Genomic DNA, 18,197 nt, shown 5'->3' with positions numbered 1-18,197 from the left:
CGTACCATGATGGGATCCAATTTTGGCTATAAATAGTAGGGCTACGAGATTTCATTCCTCAACTCCCAAAACACACATATTACTCTCTCACTACTTTCTCTCTAAACCTCGAAGTTCGTGCCATCAATCTATCTCGAAATCCGTGCTCCGTTACCTCGTTTTTCGTGCCTATTATCCCGATATACGTACCACTCCCCGACGACGTTCCAAACAAGAAGAAGGTGTTGCCCCGACATCCCGATGACTACCTCGAAGTACGTGCTGGTGTCTCGATAAGCGTGTCAAAGGGCTGATCAAGTGTGTGTTGATAAGAAGGATAGAGTCGAAGTGCTGCCCGAGTATAAAGGGTATTTCTAAGCCAAACAAGGTAGGCATAATGCCCGACCAAAATAATAATAAAATGTTATAAAGGCTTAATACCGCAAGTCGATGTTATTCTCGATAAACAAAGAAATAAATAACAAAGAAAATAAAGAAAGAGAAATAAAATATATATATATGAGTATATATATGTATATAAATATTCTTTGTTATAAAATATATTATTTAAGTATTATAGTTTACTTAAATAATAAAGAAAGGAATACGTTTCTTAAAGAAGAAGAAACGTCGGGTTTTATGAATAAACTAAAGGTTTATAAATATTACTTTTCAACTAAAGGTTTTAAAGTAAAAATGAGATATTGAACTAAAGGTTCATCGAGATAAATAAGACTAAAGGTCTTAAGCCGGATCGTGTATCCGACTAACAAAGGTTATACTCGTACTATAGGTGCGAGATAGCAAGGAAAGATTCACGGACGGTGTTGGAAGCCGATCCTATTGAAAAGGTGAATACGCCCCATTTTTACAAACTTGTTTTTAAACAAACAAACGTGTTATGTGTAAAACTTTACATGAGGCTACGTGTTTCTAAAAACATTGTAAATAAGAGTATAAACCTAGCCCTTAGGCTGTGGTATACGTTTGTCTGGATCCTTACATATGTGGTATACGGTGGGCACATCACACCACGCCTGGTCACGACCTCCAGGCACGATGGGCCGAACCAAAGTATGTTCGAGTAAGAATGACCTTGTGTATATTTATGGTACCTAAGTACGTCGAAACGCTGCGGTGTTTTGCTGAGGTGACCTAGTGTAGAGACTCGAGTTTATAATGATTGTTTAACATGATTATTCCTAAGCCAAGATGGGCCGAGGCTTACGTGGTCTCGAAGGGTAGTTAAGTAAAGAAAATATTTTAGCGTCAGCATATTCACCAGCATTCGTTGCTGACGTATTTTTATAACATTTTGCAGGTAATCAAGATTAGAGCTTGTGGAAACGAAGAAGCTCAAGAATCCGATGGCTCGGATAATTTTGTTTAAATATTAAAATATAATCTTTTTGTAAAACATATAAACAAGTAAATACTAAACGAGACTTTTGTCTCGTCTTTTGTATTGTAAATATTTATAAGAAAGATCCTTTATGTTTTATTAAGTCTTCCGCAATAACCCGCTACTCTGATTTATTTACAAATATGGTACCAACTAGTGATCACACTCCTAGGTCCGAAATGGGGGTGTGACATGTGAAGAGAGAAAGTCAATAAATGTGTTATCCCTATTATGTCTTTACCATTGTTTTACACTTCATTTTCTCTCTAATCTAATCTCAACCATTCAAGTCTAAAATAAATGAACAAGATTTCATACAAAAACTAATATTCTTATTATAACTCAACCATATTTTTTGAAACTCAATTTGTAATAAGGTTCAAGGTACTAAGTTTAATCCAAGCATATTTATTAGACACTAGTTTGAGCCCCGTGTATTGCACGGGGAACTGATTAAAATTTTAAAATTTGAATCAAAGTATAATCGGCAACACAAGTATCATATGTTGTTAATAAAATTACAATTTATATTAAAATTAATGGAATTACTATAGAAACATTACGCAAATATTTAATAATAAGAAAAAATTTCCATGTAAACTATGTTTGCGGTTGTGTTGGTCAATATACCTAGTTTATCAATAATCAAATTTTTTTGCCTACCTAATATTGACAAAGCGACATGTAGATGTCCGTGTGAAAACAGGGTTCTTTTAAGTACAAGCTAACCTAAATAATAAAAAAAATTAGGTATGAAATCTTAATCTTAAATATATATAAACGAAACATTCTTAAGTTCTCTCAAGCCACCAGATTGCTTTATTTGTAAATGAAGATTTCTCATGCATTTAAACTGAATTCACGGGTATGGGTCTCATCAAACTCAGATAACCTCTTAAACGGGTTATAACATCTCATTATATTAAAAATTAATCTCATCAAATATTTGATAGAAAATCTTACAAAATAGGGATATACTAAAAATTAGTATCCGTTTTTTTAAGATATTATTTATAATTAAGAAACAATATAGTAAAAAAAGCAGGCTATGGGTCTCACCAAACCCATATAGCTTTTAAACCGGGTTATAACATCTCATTTATTTGTGAAATCCTTTCATCATCAAATCCTAAGTATATTAATAACTTTCTTACAATAAATAAAATTAAAATCCAAAAAGATGTATTAAATATTATAAACGAATAATATAAAACAACCCCGTATTACAGGGAATACAAGCTAGTTATATATATGATAGCTAAGAAAAGAACTTCCTGATTCTAGCTTTCCAAAATAAATCAAAAGAATAAATTTAAATGGCTAGTATGTCGATAAACAAACTTATGAGAATGTAGTCAATGTATATAATGAAAATTTTTGAAGGAAGAAAATATTTTAATTGACTTTTATTTTATATACCTGAAAATCCTAAAAAATAATAATAATAATAATAATAAAGCAATATTCCGACAACTTCAATCCCATTTGGCATTTATTTTTCTATAGCTAACTTATTTTATTTTATTATTTAAGTATAAACATGACGTTAAAATATAAAAAGAATAAAAAGAAGGAATAAATAAACATTAACACACTTGCTTTATATATACATAAGAATAAGACTATCTTGAGCTAATAACAAAATGAGTTTAAAAAATGTGAGTTTAAAAAATGTGAGAGTAACAAATGGCATAAAATAGTATTATTTTATTAGAGTAGTAGATAGGAATACATTCCACAATCCACACACACTATCTTTTTTGGACTCAACTTGTAGTTCAATAAGGTTCACACTTTGTAACATGGAAATTGAAAAATATCTCCTTGAATCTTTTCATCTGTAAACATCATTAAATTATTTTGACCTGTAGTTCACCAGATGTCACCTTTTAATATAGAACCCAAAACTACAATATAATAAATTGGCCACAATAATTTAAATTGGAGTACACGTATCGTGAAAAGGAGATGCAACATGTGGGAAAATAATTTTATTTATTTAGGCCTTTTCTCCATGTCCTGTTTTTCCAACTTTAGTGAATTTTATTTAAAGATAGAGTTAAGTGTCATTTTAGTACCTGTGCTTTGGTCAACTATGTAACTTTAGTACCTATTCTTTATTTTATGCAAATGGCTACCCTAGTTTCAAAATACTTGCATTTTTAGTACTTTTTTTCTAACCCCGTTAAGTCAGGGATTATTTGGTTACTTCGTTATTTTCTTTTTTTTTCTTTTATTTTAAACGCTTATATCTTGTAAACCTTAAATCCACAATCATAACATCAAAATCCAAATCCTAAATCCCTAAACTCTTTCTCCATATCATCATAGGGTTTGAATTTTTACGATATTTGAGAATTTAGGATTTGGATTTTGATGTTTTGATAAAGGGGATTTAGGGTTTATAAGATATAAGTGTTTAAAATTAAAGAAAAAAACAAAGAAAATAACGAAGTTACCAAATAATCCTTGACTTAACGGAAAAAATTAACTGGGTTAGAAAAAAGTACTAAAAATGCAAGTATTTGAAACTGGGGTAGCCATTTGCATAAAATAAAGAATATGTACTAAAGTTGCGTAGTTGACCAAACCACATATACTAAAATTGCACTTAACTCTTAAACATAATAGCTATTTGAAATTAAACTTTTCATATGCATAATTATTTTCAGTTTTATATGCATAAATAACGAGCGTGTCATATCATTTCAAATTACTAAAATGTGCTAATTTATGTAATATCAAGGACTAATTATAAAAATACATCCGTTAAAAAATTATATAAATACATGTAAGTTTCAAAACAATCATGTACCATTCTTGTAACTTTGTAAGTTGTGGTCCTATACTCCTATTTTTGATCATATCATCTTACGATTTATGATCTCATGTTCAAAGTGATCTTATGATATTTTAGAGATCGAATCAACTCAATTGTGCCGATATCACCGTGGGTTTACCGATACTCCATCTTAACGGAGAGAGCCTTAATTGTAAAGGAAAGTCGTACAACGAAAGTGCTTGCGCTTCTCACGTACCATTGGTTGGAAGTTGTGGCATCTGTTAGGTATCCAAGTTGGGTGAATGCCACACGGTGGAATCCATTTTGACGGTAACTTGCTGGATGATATGGACTTCTAGGAACGACATGATCTTCAGTAACAAGCCTTTCTTCATAGTCAATGTGATAAATCAATATTAAAATGACGTTTTTCTTTGGGTGAAACATAGAAGTAAAAAAAATTCAACATTAGATTAGGAGAAGTGGTGCAAATTTAATTTTATATATTTTCTTTGTAATGTTTCGGTTCACACCCTCTCCCCTCCTCTTGTGGTGTGGGGGTTGTAGGTTGTTTCCTATATTTTTGTTTGTACGTTCGGGTTTGTTGCTTTTTGTGAGTTGCCCATTCTCTTCTCTTTTATACAACGCATGAAGTGTTATTCAATAAAACACACATATTTAGTCTCCAATAAAACACGAAACTGCAATTTAGATACAAACTGAATAAAGTAATTTGACCACATCTATTCTTAAAATAGATAATGTAACCTTTTTTTAACAGCGTTTGAAACTACTCCCAACACTTGGATGAGCCTTCTGATATATGATATCAACCGTCCATATTATGATACTGATTTTGACGCTCCATGCCTTACCGGCTTACTCACTCAAAAACATCATCAAAGAGTACAACCTCCAATGTGAGAAAACTCATATAATCCCAACTCCTAAGCTTTAACAGTTACTTTCATATTATTAGACTAGAACACACCCTTAAAAAGATAAAGCCACCACAATATGTATATTAATATCAGCAATACATGCACGTAATTAGATGGATAATTATATCTATCCATCCTACCTACAAAATAAAAATGTCTACCACCTCATAGATATATTAATTGTTAAATAATATATATAGAACTTTTCGATCTTATCCAATAGGCTTATCGTCGCTCATAGATATCCTGTAATATAATTTCTACGTACGACCGGACAATGCATAAAATAAAACCATGTCTTTTATGAAAAGAGAAGATAAGAATCAAATTGTGCACTGACATTTGTTAGATACTGATTAAGTGATTATATAAAAACTATTAGATGCCATTTGCCGGGAAATTCCAAATTGATAGTGCTAATAAAATATGTTTAAAGTATTACTAGGCCTTTTTGTGATAAGTGGTGTTATATCATGTATCATGTATGATTAATAATCAATTGTGTACTAGTTCATCGTTTTTATTATTTCATTCGTACAAATGGATTAATATTTCTGTTATTTTAAGAGGTAATCATTTTGTGTGAAGTGTGTTAAGTATTTAGGTTGTGAGAAGTGTATTATAGGGCGAGGATATGGACATCCATTAAGTTAAATATGTTGTAGTGGTTTGGACGTAAAATTATGATCACATCATTTCGTTCACGCATCACATCTTAAAACTTGAGCGCACCCTTTCTATATTAGACGTACTGATGTAGCTGATTTTTAATGTATCACTATAAGTCTGTAACGCATCATTGGTACTAGGATTGATCGTGAACCAAGTCGTGGTCAACTCAAGTTCGACTCAAATTTTCAACGAGCCGACTTGACTCGAATTTTCGTAGCCAAGCTGAAATTTGAGCTCGAACTTGAGTACTCTATTTGAGATGGTGTTGATGCATGTATCATGTCAATGCTTTTACCAAATTGAGTTTCTATTAATTTTACAAAACGTCCAATATTAAGAAAAATATCATGACCACACTACTACAATTAACCCTTTGGTCTTCACAATCCAGATTTATGTTAAGATGTATCTCTTAGGCTGCTATTGTTTGATCTTCCTTTAGGGTGGAAGCCCCACCCACCCACAGGTTAGACATCAGGTTTGGGAAAACAATCGCAAGTCACGCAGGTTCAAGTTTCGGGTTGAACTTTGGGTTAACGAAGCCGAGGGTATTGTGTTGGTTTTACCCTAATTCCTATGCAATAATGCATATCATAGTCTTTGGTTTGTATCGAAACATAAGAAAATACATACAGTAATAAACTTCATCTTTAGACATCAACAACTCAATATGCATGTAAACCCATCTAGCTTGTACGAAGTCATCATAAAATAATTATATCTCAACTAGAAGTTACTATATATGACCCCTCACACATCTAAATGAAACAGTCCTTTTTAGTTAACGAACACCAACAGGAAATGGAGTCCTTGGATAAAACTTCCACTAATATTAAGACTTTATCAAATATAAGTGGATAACCAACGCCTTTAGACTTTAAAAGAATTTATTAATCAATGCATTAGCACCAATAGCACTATCAAAAAAACAAATATAGTTTTTCTTTTTTTAAAGGCAAACTTGAAAAGACAGCCCAAATCAAGGACCACACTTCCGTCAACCAGGTAAATATGTCGAAAGTTGAGACCATCTTTAACTATTTATTTAGTTAGGACTATTGTCGGTTAAAATATAAAAATTTTTATTATTAATATCCAATTTTACTTAGAATTAAGAGATATTTTAGTCATAACATACACACTCTATTAAAATACAACACACAAAAGATTCCAGTACAAAAAATCCAACACGAAAATCCAATACGAAAATGTTATATAAATAGAAATATAACCTAATTCTTTTATATTTTTAATTGTTATTTTATATGTAACACTATGGTATTCAAATTAATTAAAGATTAAAAAGTTGCTAGATTTTATGATGTTATTTTTTTAAAAGAATTAACATCGTATGAAAACTTTATAAACGTATAAAAAACTGAAAAGATATAGAAATAATTCAACAAAAGTATCTATCCCAAATTAATTTCCATTCTTTATTTAGGGTTTGGATCAAATACAATATTTAGGGTTTGGATCAAATACAAATGAAATTAACGTGCTAAGCGTGAAAATTAATTAGAATAATTATATATACAAGTAGAGTAATTATGCAACTACATCATAGAGTAATTGTAATTACTCTATGATGTAATTGCATAATTACTCTACTTGTATATATAATTAATCTACTTGATTCTCATGTTTAGTACGTTAGTTTCATTTGTACATTAACTTTCCCTCTTTATTTACGCCATTGTCTGATCTCATTTGTTGATTAAAAACTTAAAGACCAACTTTTTTTCCTAACTTTGTTAGGAAAAATCAACTTTTTTTCCTTATATATATGTGTGTGAGTGGGTGTGAGTAAATACAAAGCTAAGTTAACATACAAAGCGTACGAAATGAAGAGAAAAGACATTGTGGTAATTCGTAAATAGCTTAATTACGTTGCAATAAAATATATAACCACCGTAATTTATTATGCTATAGTATTTACAGCACCACCTTTAGGTCACCTAACAAGTTCTTTTACATTGCAGTGCAGATCAAAGCTCAAGCTCATTGCAGCTTCACTCGACGTAAGGCTATTTGTTGCGGAGAGTTAGCACCCAAGTTATGGATAATGTGACCACACCTTTAACACCGGCTACACCGTGTCGTGGCGTTAGGGGGGGAGGGACGTTATGAAGGAGGCAACAACCCAATAAAGCATGATAACGGGCACAAGATGGCTTGACCCACTAACAACCAATCAAACTTTTTATTTTTTTATTTCTTCCACCATCATAACTAGCTAGTTAAAGTTGTTAACACATAATGTCCTACTTAACATGCAAGCTAGTTTTAGACAATTGTCTATGTGACTTGATGTTTTAACTAGTCCTTACTAGTTAAGGTGGTGTTTGGGATTGCTTATTTTTACTTCCTTATGACTTATAGAAAAGTCATAAGTCGCAACCTTGTGACTCATGAAACTTTTCCTCACATATTAAGTAAACCCAAAAGCCTTTTAATTTTCTAATAAGTTATAAGTTTATAAAGAAACAAAAATAAGAAATCCTAAACACCCCCCTAAACCACCAAACATAGCCTAAGTACCCAACTAGAATTTTGATGTAGCGACAACACATATATCCAAGTTCATGGTCAGCTGCATATCTAAGCTATTAACACTATTATAAACGCCCATAAGTGAAATAATACAAAAACCATTTTAAATGAGAGATAGTGGGGCCCATGTGGTCTTGACCAATCAGATTTTTGGTTTTTCTTATTTCTTTCATTTTATTATATAAAGGGACTTTATTCCATTAAATGAGTGTTATTGAGAAAATACACTAGTGTGAGGACTAAGTTATGTGGCGCAGACATAGCGCTAATATGGCGCAATGAAGCTCTAGTGGTGCACAAATTATGTTCTAGCCCCAACTTCGGTCTAACAAAAGGTTCAACTTAGTTTTTAAGTTGGACCAAGATTATGAGTTGACTGTTTGATACCTGGTTTAACCGGTTTAAATAAGTCTAACAAGTTTCAAAGTATGATATTACAATCCTATTGGGTTGGTTCCAAACCGTTTCTTTGTACATCTCTAGCATATTACACTATATATTAAAGCAAACATAAATTGTTAAGTAAGTTTAATTTTTTGTAAATACAGTACCTCAACTTTTGTGTTCTTTCAAATTAGTCCCCTCAATGTTTTAAATTGTTTTAATTTAATCTCAAACATTCTCTTTTGCTAAACATTGTTTAATTCTACCCTCCTAAAGTATTAATGGTTTTACTATGTTCCGTAATTTGTTACTATTTATTATATATGTATATTCAAGTTATTGATCTTTTTAAATGACCACCATTCGAAGTTTTTTTAGATTTTGTAGTATGCCGTTACGACATATTTATTTCATCTATGTAGCGCCGTTAAAGCGAATGTGCATTCACAAGAAAGTATTTAAGTTTCGTTGAAGACGAGATTGCATTCGCAAAACAGTATATTTTTTTATTGTAAGCTATATATGGTGAGTGCAGTACCACGTCAATGCCGTAATGAGCCGAACCGATACCAACCAAGTTTTTTTTATATTTAGATAAACATTTTTTTGTATCGAAGTAAAATTTGCCATGATGTGTTTGTATATCTGCATTTAAAAACTCTAACTCGTTGCCGAGTTCCTCACACAACAAGCGAAGGGAACACACCAGTTCGATACAATAAATCACTAATCCTATAAGCACCGAGCTCGAACATAATAGTGTGCACCTATCACATCTTATAAGATTTTAGAATATTTGATTTTATATTATAGATAAGAGAAGATACTAATTAATTAATTAATACTAATCCTATAATCACGAGTTGATGATCAAATCAAAAGGTATATAAACATCTTACTCACTAATCTTATCCATAAAACCAAATTCATCAATTTACTTACTTGCTGAATCATCATCATCACCAATTCGGATCAAATCTAAGTGTTACTTACTGGTTTTTTTGATACTGAAAGAAGCCGATAATCTCTTCATTCATTGACTTCAAGGTATAACATCAGTTCCTATATTCAATTACAATTTTACGTTTCGTTTTTGTACAGATTGACCCCCGAGATTAGATTACTGTTATTTAAGTTCAATTGCTTGATTGAGTTAGGGTTTGTTCATGTGTCAATTGAATCTGAATACCGATTGTGTGTTTACTACTCTATTATGTTTTGATAGTGAGTATAATGTAACGGATTTGGTTATTGTTCAAAATTGAACACAATTTTTATTTGTTTGTTTATTCTGCAGATTAGGTTTTGGATCCCCGATTTCGATGGAAGATTTGTCTCTCCCTAAGGATGCTCTTTTTCTTGGATTTGACAGCTCCACACAGTAAGTATGAATAGTGAGTATTATTAGGGATGTAAACAAACCGAACTGAACAAAGCACGTGAAGTTTTCTTGTTCGTGTTTGTTTGTTAACACATTGAACGTGTCCGTGCTTGTTTATGTTCGTTCGTCAACACTATAAATGAGAAACCATAACCGGACATAGATGAACGAACGTAACTGAGCTAAAACCGATTAATAGTAAATGTGAACAACAATGTGTAGGGCCTAGAATGTCATTTATGTTCGTTCGTTTACGTTTTTTATTAACTTTGTTTGTTTGCGTTTGTTAATATATTAACCAACGTAAACGAACAAACTTAAATAAACGTAAACGAGCGAACTTATATGAACATGAACAAACATTCACAGACATAAATGAACGAGCGAGAATTGTGATTCGGTGATTAAAAGTGAATGGTGGTTCATTTTGTTCATTTATTAGATAATCAAACTTCTTGCCGAAAGGTACGGTCGGTTCATTTAGAGGCCTAAGTCTGGTATATGTGATTCAGTGATTAAAAGTGAATGATGGTTTTGAAAACTTATAGATAATTTTGCCCAATTATTTCACAGGTCATTGAAGGCCACGGTGTTGGATTCTAATCTCTGCATTTTGACTTCTGAAATAGTCAACTTTGATTCAGAATTACCTCATTACAAGACCAAAGATGGTGTTTACAGAGATCCATTAATCCATGGTAGAATCGTTTCTCCTACCTTAATGTGGGTTGAAGCACTAGACCTAATTCTTCAAAGACTTCAAGACTCAAAACAATTCGATTTCAAAAAAATCGCTGCTGTTTCAGGCAGCGGGCAGCAACATGGTAGTGTGTACTGGAAAAAGGGAAGTTCCGAAGTTTTATCATCTTTAGACCCTAAAAAGTCTTTGGTTGACCAACTTGGTCAAACATTTGCAACAAAAGAATCACCAATTTGGATGGATAGTAGTACAACAGAACAATGCAGGGCTATTGAGAAGGCTGTTGGTGGCCCGTTGGAGTTATCTAAGCTGACTGGTTCTAGGGCCTATGAACGGTTCACGGGTTCACAAATTAGAAGGATATTTGAAACACAACCTGATATTTATAACAATACCGAACGGATTTCACTTGTGAGCTCGTTTGTTGCATCTATTTGATTGGAAAGTATGCGTGTATTGATCATACAGATGGTTCTGGAATGAATTTAATGGATATTAAGGAAAAAGTTTGGTCAAAACGGGCTTTGGAGGTTTGTTATTAGAAATTTACCGTTTATGAACTCAATTGTTACATAATTTATATATTAAAAATAGTGTTTTTATTTATGTGTGTAGGCCACAGCTCCAAATTTAGAGGAAAAAGTTGGGAAGTTAGCTCCTGCTCATGCTGTTGCTGGTTTAATTGCTCCATATTTTGTTCAGAGGTTAGTGTGGTACACTTAATTTGTAAAATGGTCAATGTGCATGATGTAAATATTGTTAAATGAAGCTAGTATTCATATGAATTTTGATTATTTTTAGGTTCCAGTTTAGTAAGGAGTGTTTGGTTATTCAATGCTCTGGAGATAATCCTAACAGCTTGGCAGGTGAAACTTATTTTTTGTTAAATTGATAAATTAGTGATAGTACACTTCTCAATTTTGACTTGGGAAAGTCAAACTTTGACAGGATTGACCATCAACACACCTGGGGATTTGGCAATAAGTCTTGGCACTAGTGACACGGTAAGTTTAACTCATGTATTTTTTATTCATTCAATCTTTCTTTAACGTTAAATTTGAAAATTTGCAGGTATTTGGGATAACAATGGAACATAAGCCGAGTCTAGAGGGACATGTTCTACCGAACCCTGTTGATCCTGAAAGTTATATGGTTATGTTATGCTACAAAAATGGGTCTCTAACTCGTGAAGGTACTCTTTAAAGAATTAATAGGAACTTTTTATGGGTTGACTAATGTTGTATTATGTGATAAAGAATGTTGTGATCTTGATAGATATACGTGATCGATGTGCGGATAAATCTTGGGATGCTTTTAATCAGTACCTGAAGCAAGCTCCCCCGTTAAACGGTTTGTTTTACTCGATTATTAAGATTTTTTATATATTTCATTCCAAGATTTCTTGTAGTTTTAAATTTTAATGCTCTACTTATTATATGCATAATACGTATACATATTTTATGTGTGTGTGTGTTATGACTTATTACACACTAATGTTTCAATGTTAAGATAGCATAAATGACTATAATAACCCTTTTTTCAGGTGGAAAGCTAGGTTTCTATTACAAAGATCATGAAATTCTTCCTCCCCTCCCCAGTAAGTCACACCCTCTTCTTTCTGTTTTCCTTTGTAGTCTGCTTTTGATCTTTAAATGTCAAATATTTCATTTTGAGCTCAATGCATACACTGATACTATGATATACTTCATCACGGTGTATTGTATATTATTTTATGGATTAACATAGTAACTAGAGCCAGCAAAATGGACAGGAACCGTATCATATGGGGGCCATATGATAGAGCGAAAAATGTCATAAGGCATGCATGGCTTTTGTTAGTGGTCACACAAGCCATTTCTTTGTCATTCATACGACCCGTATGATTTGATCTTCATACAACTCATATGACCTTTTTACGCCTTATCACACAGCTCGTATGGCCATCAAAATGACCTGTTTGTTTGCTTTTCGCCCTCATACAACTCGTATGAGATACGGGCCGTTTGACACCTTCACTGGTGCCTGGATAGCATGTCAATGGTGTTTTGATAGTTGGGCTCTTACTGATATGAAAATTATGATTACTAAAACAATACATCTTTAAATAAAGTTTGAATATTTTCACTTTTATTTAACCCATAAATCACTTGAGATAAAAAACACATTTATAGCTATAAGCAAAAGCAATTATAGTTATAAGTAAGGACTGAACTGATATCCTTTTCTTTAGTTAAAGGGGTATAATTTAAAATTCGTTGATAGTTTGTTTGACTAACAAAGTCAAAGATGAATAATTCAGTTTTCTTTTTCATCAGTTGGTTATCATCGATACACGCTTGAGAACTTTAAAGGTGGCACGTTGGATGGTGTCATTGAACAAGAAGTAAAGGAGTTTGACCCTCCTTCTGAGGTCAGTCCAATCTTTTTCCCTATTCATGTATCCAAAAATCGGTCTTCCCGATGCAAAAGAAACTAAACTTTGTCACTAATGTTTCCATAAACGTTTAATGCAGATTAGAGCTCTAATCGAAGGCCAGTTCCTTTCAATGAGAGGTCACGCAGAAAGATTTGGGATGCCAACCCCACCAAAACGGATAATCGCCACAGGCGGTGCATCCGCAAACCACAGCATTTTAACCTCCATAGCCTCCATTTTCGGGTGCAATGTTTACACAGCTCAAAGACCAGGTAAATTCTGTTATGAGTCATGTTGAAAAAGACAGATTTACCCTTGGAACATATAAAAGTTTTAAGTTTTGTTGCAACTTTGAGCAGATTCGGCTTCGTTAGGGGCAGCATTGAGGGCGGCTCACGGGTGGTTGTGCAAACATAATGGCGGGTTTGTGCCTATTTCATGTTTGTATAAAGATAAGTTGGAGAAGACAGCGTTTGGATGTAAACTTGTTGCGACGGTTGAAGACGAGCAACTCATTGCTAAATATGGAGTTTTGGTGAAGAAACGTATGGAGATTGAGAATCGGCTTGTGCAGAAATTGGGGCGTTGATTATACATATTGTTAAATTGAAGTCATGTTTTCGGTTTGATGGAATGATAACTTAAATTTGAAATTCCCTTTTTTTCCCTTACTTTTTAACTGTTTTATCTTCTTTTTAGTATGTGTTTTTAGTTTCAGGTTTAGCTGGTTTTGATAATTATAAGGTAAAAATGATAACTATGGTTTTTGAAACGACAAATTAAACCATTGAGGTTGGATGGACTTCGTCCGACACCACCCGTTTTACTGATTTATTTTACCAATTTGTAGTAACAATTGAAATTTGAAACAAAAAATTATTGTTGTTTATTCTCGTGTTGTTTTTAGTGTTCGGTTTAGCTGGCTTTTACGAAAATTATAGGCCAAAACTGGTAACTACGGTTTCTAGAAACGACAGATAAAACTGCCTGATTTATTTTATTGATCAATAATAAAATAAGCATAATTTTTTAATATTCATTTAATTTATTCTTACTATTTTCACATTTTAGACCATTTTATAAAACTATTAATAAATTCTAAGCAAAAGTTTTAAAATTCCAAAAATACATTAACTTGAATCTTGACGATTACACCGGTTTCCATCAATTTATAAAAAAATAAAAATTAAAAATTAAAAATAAAAATAAAAATAAAAAAGTTATTCATGATGATACACAAACATATATGGACGAACTGCAACAAAAATCCCATCAAAGAGGTCAAACTAAAATGATCCAATTTTGACTTTTAGTAAAATCCAATAGCAAGAAAACAAGAAGTCACCAATCATAAAAAGAAAGGGGATAACAATGAAATATTAATTTTTGTTAACACATCATTAGCATTTCTAAAGACCACCCATCTAATCTAAACATATAATCAGAAACAAATAAAAATTTGTTAAAAAAAAAACATTTCCTTAAAAAAAACAAAGAAAAGTAAAAAACATTAAACCTATATATCATAATATTCTTGTTTTTTTTTCTAGGTTAATAATAAAAAGAAAGAAAAGAAAGATTCATCGTCATCATCATGCCTGGCTTGATCCTGTTATGCCTAAAAGGTACTCCCCACCTGTGTAGTCAAGCTAAGACACCCAGAAGAAGGGTATGTTGGTGATTGAAGACATCATCATCATCATCAAGAAGCGCCATTGTTGGAGGCAGAAAGAAGGAAGCACTGCTGCTGCTGCTGCTGCTGCTGCTGCCATTGTTGAGGAGTTATAAGAGGTATGTTTGTGAATGAAAATAATGTGGTGGTGTACCATTTTTATTTTACACAAGAAATGAAATGAGGGAGTATGGGGGTTGGAGCACAAGTCTAGAGAGAGAAAATGGGAAAAGGGTGGTGGGATTTGAGAGGCAATTCTCAACTTTATTTCTGTTTCCTTTTTCTGCCAACAAGTCTACCATTTGTCTCTGCTATGTGTGTCTCTTATACCCCTCTCTCACACCATCTCTTTATTGGACTATTATTATTTATTTATTTCCTTTTTTTTATTTTTTATTTTTTATTAATTGTTATGATTTATGATAGATATATAAAAGTTTTTGTTACATATGTTTTTTTTAAATAAAGGATAAAAGATTATACTTGTTTTATTGAAAAAGATGACGTCCCGCCTGCGGTGCGTGCGCGCAAACACACACACACATATATATGTGTGTGGTGGTAGGGGTGTCCTTGGGGGGGTAAAAGTAAAATTACACTGATTTTGACGTTATTTTACTAATTTCGTGAAAATAACGTTAAAAATGGCGGAAGGTTAATCATGCATCATGTGGTAGCGTTGATATCTGAAAGACAATGGTACATGCACCAATTCCATGGGTTCTTGATGGTTGAGTGTTATGTGTCTTATATCTAATGCTGTCTACATCTTACCTTCCTCAGACCCTACTATAATTTTGCTGTTGGTGGAATTTACTAAGTACGACGGTGATGTATTGAAAAAAATGTTTGCATAAAGGTATTCATTGTAGCTAGAGAGATGGTCGTCAACGATATCCTACTTAAGTGTTAATGGGTTATATCCAAAGATTTTATGTGTAAAAAGTGGGGTTCTTTTGGGTTTAAGTTTACTGAGACAAAAATAGGGGTTTCAGGATGGGTCAAGAGTTTTCTCATTTATGATGGGTTTTCTTCTGGTAATGGAATAAGATGCTTGGGTGGGTCCAGTGACGGATTCAAGACTTTTAGCTAGTGGGTGCCAAAACAGGTCGATCTAAAACGGGTCAAACCAAAATGGGTCGAATAAAAAAAATCACGTTAAATAAACTACTTATAACAATGTAATTAACAAATTTCATCAAACATAATAAACAAACACATATTACAAATGATTTTTGCGTGATTTCATTACTTGAAAACAGTCAATTACAACTTTATTTTATTTGAAACACCTGCAAATGTTTCTTTTTCAACAATTGCAAATTACAAAGTGCTCAATCTTTTATATTTTTGCACACTATCAATGTAAATACCTAGATGTGAAACAGAACGAACCTTTTCGTATCACACTTCTATATAAGTGGTTAGACAATTAAGCAATTTGGCTTAGTTATTTTTTACAAAAAAATTAAAATTGGACTTTGAAAGTTGAGCTCAAAAAGTTGGTTTTGTGACGCTAGTAAAATTATGAATGGTGCACATGAGTTTTTGAACATAATATATTAGAAGTTTATAAAGGAAACTATAGATTTGAGTGGGAGTCTAAACCTTCCCTGGCTAAACACCGGATCCGTCTGAGGGTGGGTCAATGCTCATCAGTGATTCAAATTGGCCATTCAAAAACAATAAATAAAAAATAGAGAGATGCTCACGTGACACCACAGGAAACACATATACTAGTAATCTTGTAATTTCTTTTTTTTTAATTAAAAGAAACTATACCAATACCATACTTTAATGAACTTAAAAATGCTCTTTTATGATTATTTTTTAACAAAATATTAACGAATAAATCGTTATGGTCATTTAAAAATAGGTGAAAAAATTAGCTTGAAAGTCAACAATATATTTGAACGAATCATAATTACTTGAACTCTTAGAATTATATAAAATTACATTTTTTGTTCTCCTCATATGTATTATAATACAGTATAGGTAAACACTAGTGTTTAGAAAATAAAATTAGCTATTGAACCAGTCACGCTATTGGTTTACTTATGGGCTGGGATATATTGAAAACATACACGAAAATCAAGTCACATGTTCAACCATCACTGGTTAAAGACTGTTTGGTTTAACCAGTGTCGGTTCAACATATACGAATTGAAGTATTGAACCATAGAAATACGGTACCTGGTCAGCTAGCTCGATCTAAATTTAACAGCACAACCTACCACATGTATTAGTTCAGTTTGACTTTTTTATGTTTCTTTAAGAATACAAAAAGTCAACACTTTTCATGGAGTGTAACAGAATAAGAAAAAATCGTAATTATTCATTGAAATTATGAAATGTGACAGAAGAATAAAAGTAACTTTTTATTACTGGGTTTAATGTTCATTTGCATACATACATACATATAGGGGTCTAGATCGAGTCGGGTTGACATGTTGAATTATTTAACTTTAACCCGATCCTATACTTATTCCGGCTGACTCACTTAAAATCATTAGTTCATGTTCATGTCAACTCGTTTTATGTTCATTAACTTAAACAATTAATTACTTCGGTTCATATGAAACATTTTTGTACTTTGTGTTGGTGTATTTATCTCTCATTCTAAATTAGCAAACTTAATTGGGTTTATATATTTAATTCGAAATTAGAATAAGTGAATGGGAATCCGGTGAATTGGCCGTTAGAACGAATAAAATAAAATTGTTGTAGTCAATAATAGATAAAATGGATCGAAATTAGAATAAACGATGGAAATCCGATGCACTAGATGAACTAATAATACAATGTATTGAAGATGAAATCAAACAAAATTTGTTGAGACCGGAGAATAGATAGAGCATAAACGTCTATTCATCTCATCTTGTAGGGATTCGATTCCAATGACTGGTGGCGGCGGTAATTTTTTGTTTCCGGCAAGCAACTAGACAATAATCAAGACAGTGTGGATGGTGGTTTTGAGATCAGTTGAATTATGAGAGTGAGAGATTACATGGGAAGTTAATTAAGAAATTAGGTTAAAGCTCATAAGACATTTGACCTTTGTTTTCTTTATTTATAATCTATCTATTTTTAAATGTATTTAAAAAATGTCATTTATTTAATCTGACCCTTCCATTAAACTCATGCAATGGTCTAGTCCATTTCTTAGTCTTTCAATACTTATTGGAAATTTTTATTTGAGCTCTTATTTACATATACATACACACATATGTGTGTTTTTATTTGTGTGTATGTTGCATACTTGCATGTAGCTATTTTTGTATAAGTGCCAGGGTAGAGGAGATACCTGTCATCATA

The 18,197-nt window shown here is 32.3% G+C and overlaps 1 pseudogene across 1 annotated transcript; it reads left to right on the top strand.

Moving 5' to 3' along the window:
• The first annotated feature begins 9,611 nt into the window (after positions 1–9,611).
• Positions 9,612–13,841, top strand: LOC143557701 (xylulose kinase 2-like; annotated as a pseudogene). Its single transcript, XR_013139617.1, has 12 exons — positions 9,612–9,760; positions 10,011–10,094; positions 10,668–11,324; positions 11,410–11,498; positions 11,596–11,660; positions 11,743–11,798; positions 11,866–11,986; positions 12,070–12,144; positions 12,338–12,391; positions 13,110–13,204; positions 13,308–13,482; positions 13,570–13,841. The product of XR_013139617.1 is annotated as a xylulose kinase 2-like (transcript).
• The last annotated feature ends 4,356 nt before the right edge of the window (positions 13,842–18,197 follow it).

The sequence above is a fragment of the Bidens hawaiensis genome, unplaced genomic scaffold (genome assembly GCF_021521415.1).
Source record: "Bidens hawaiensis isolate Kalapana, Puna unplaced genomic scaffold, B.hawaiensis_p1.1 tig00019083_1, whole genome shotgun sequence".
Lineage (NCBI taxonomy): Eukaryota > Viridiplantae > Streptophyta > Magnoliopsida > Asterales > Asteraceae > Bidens > Bidens hawaiensis.
This window is presented reverse-complemented; position numbering and strand designations above follow the sequence as displayed.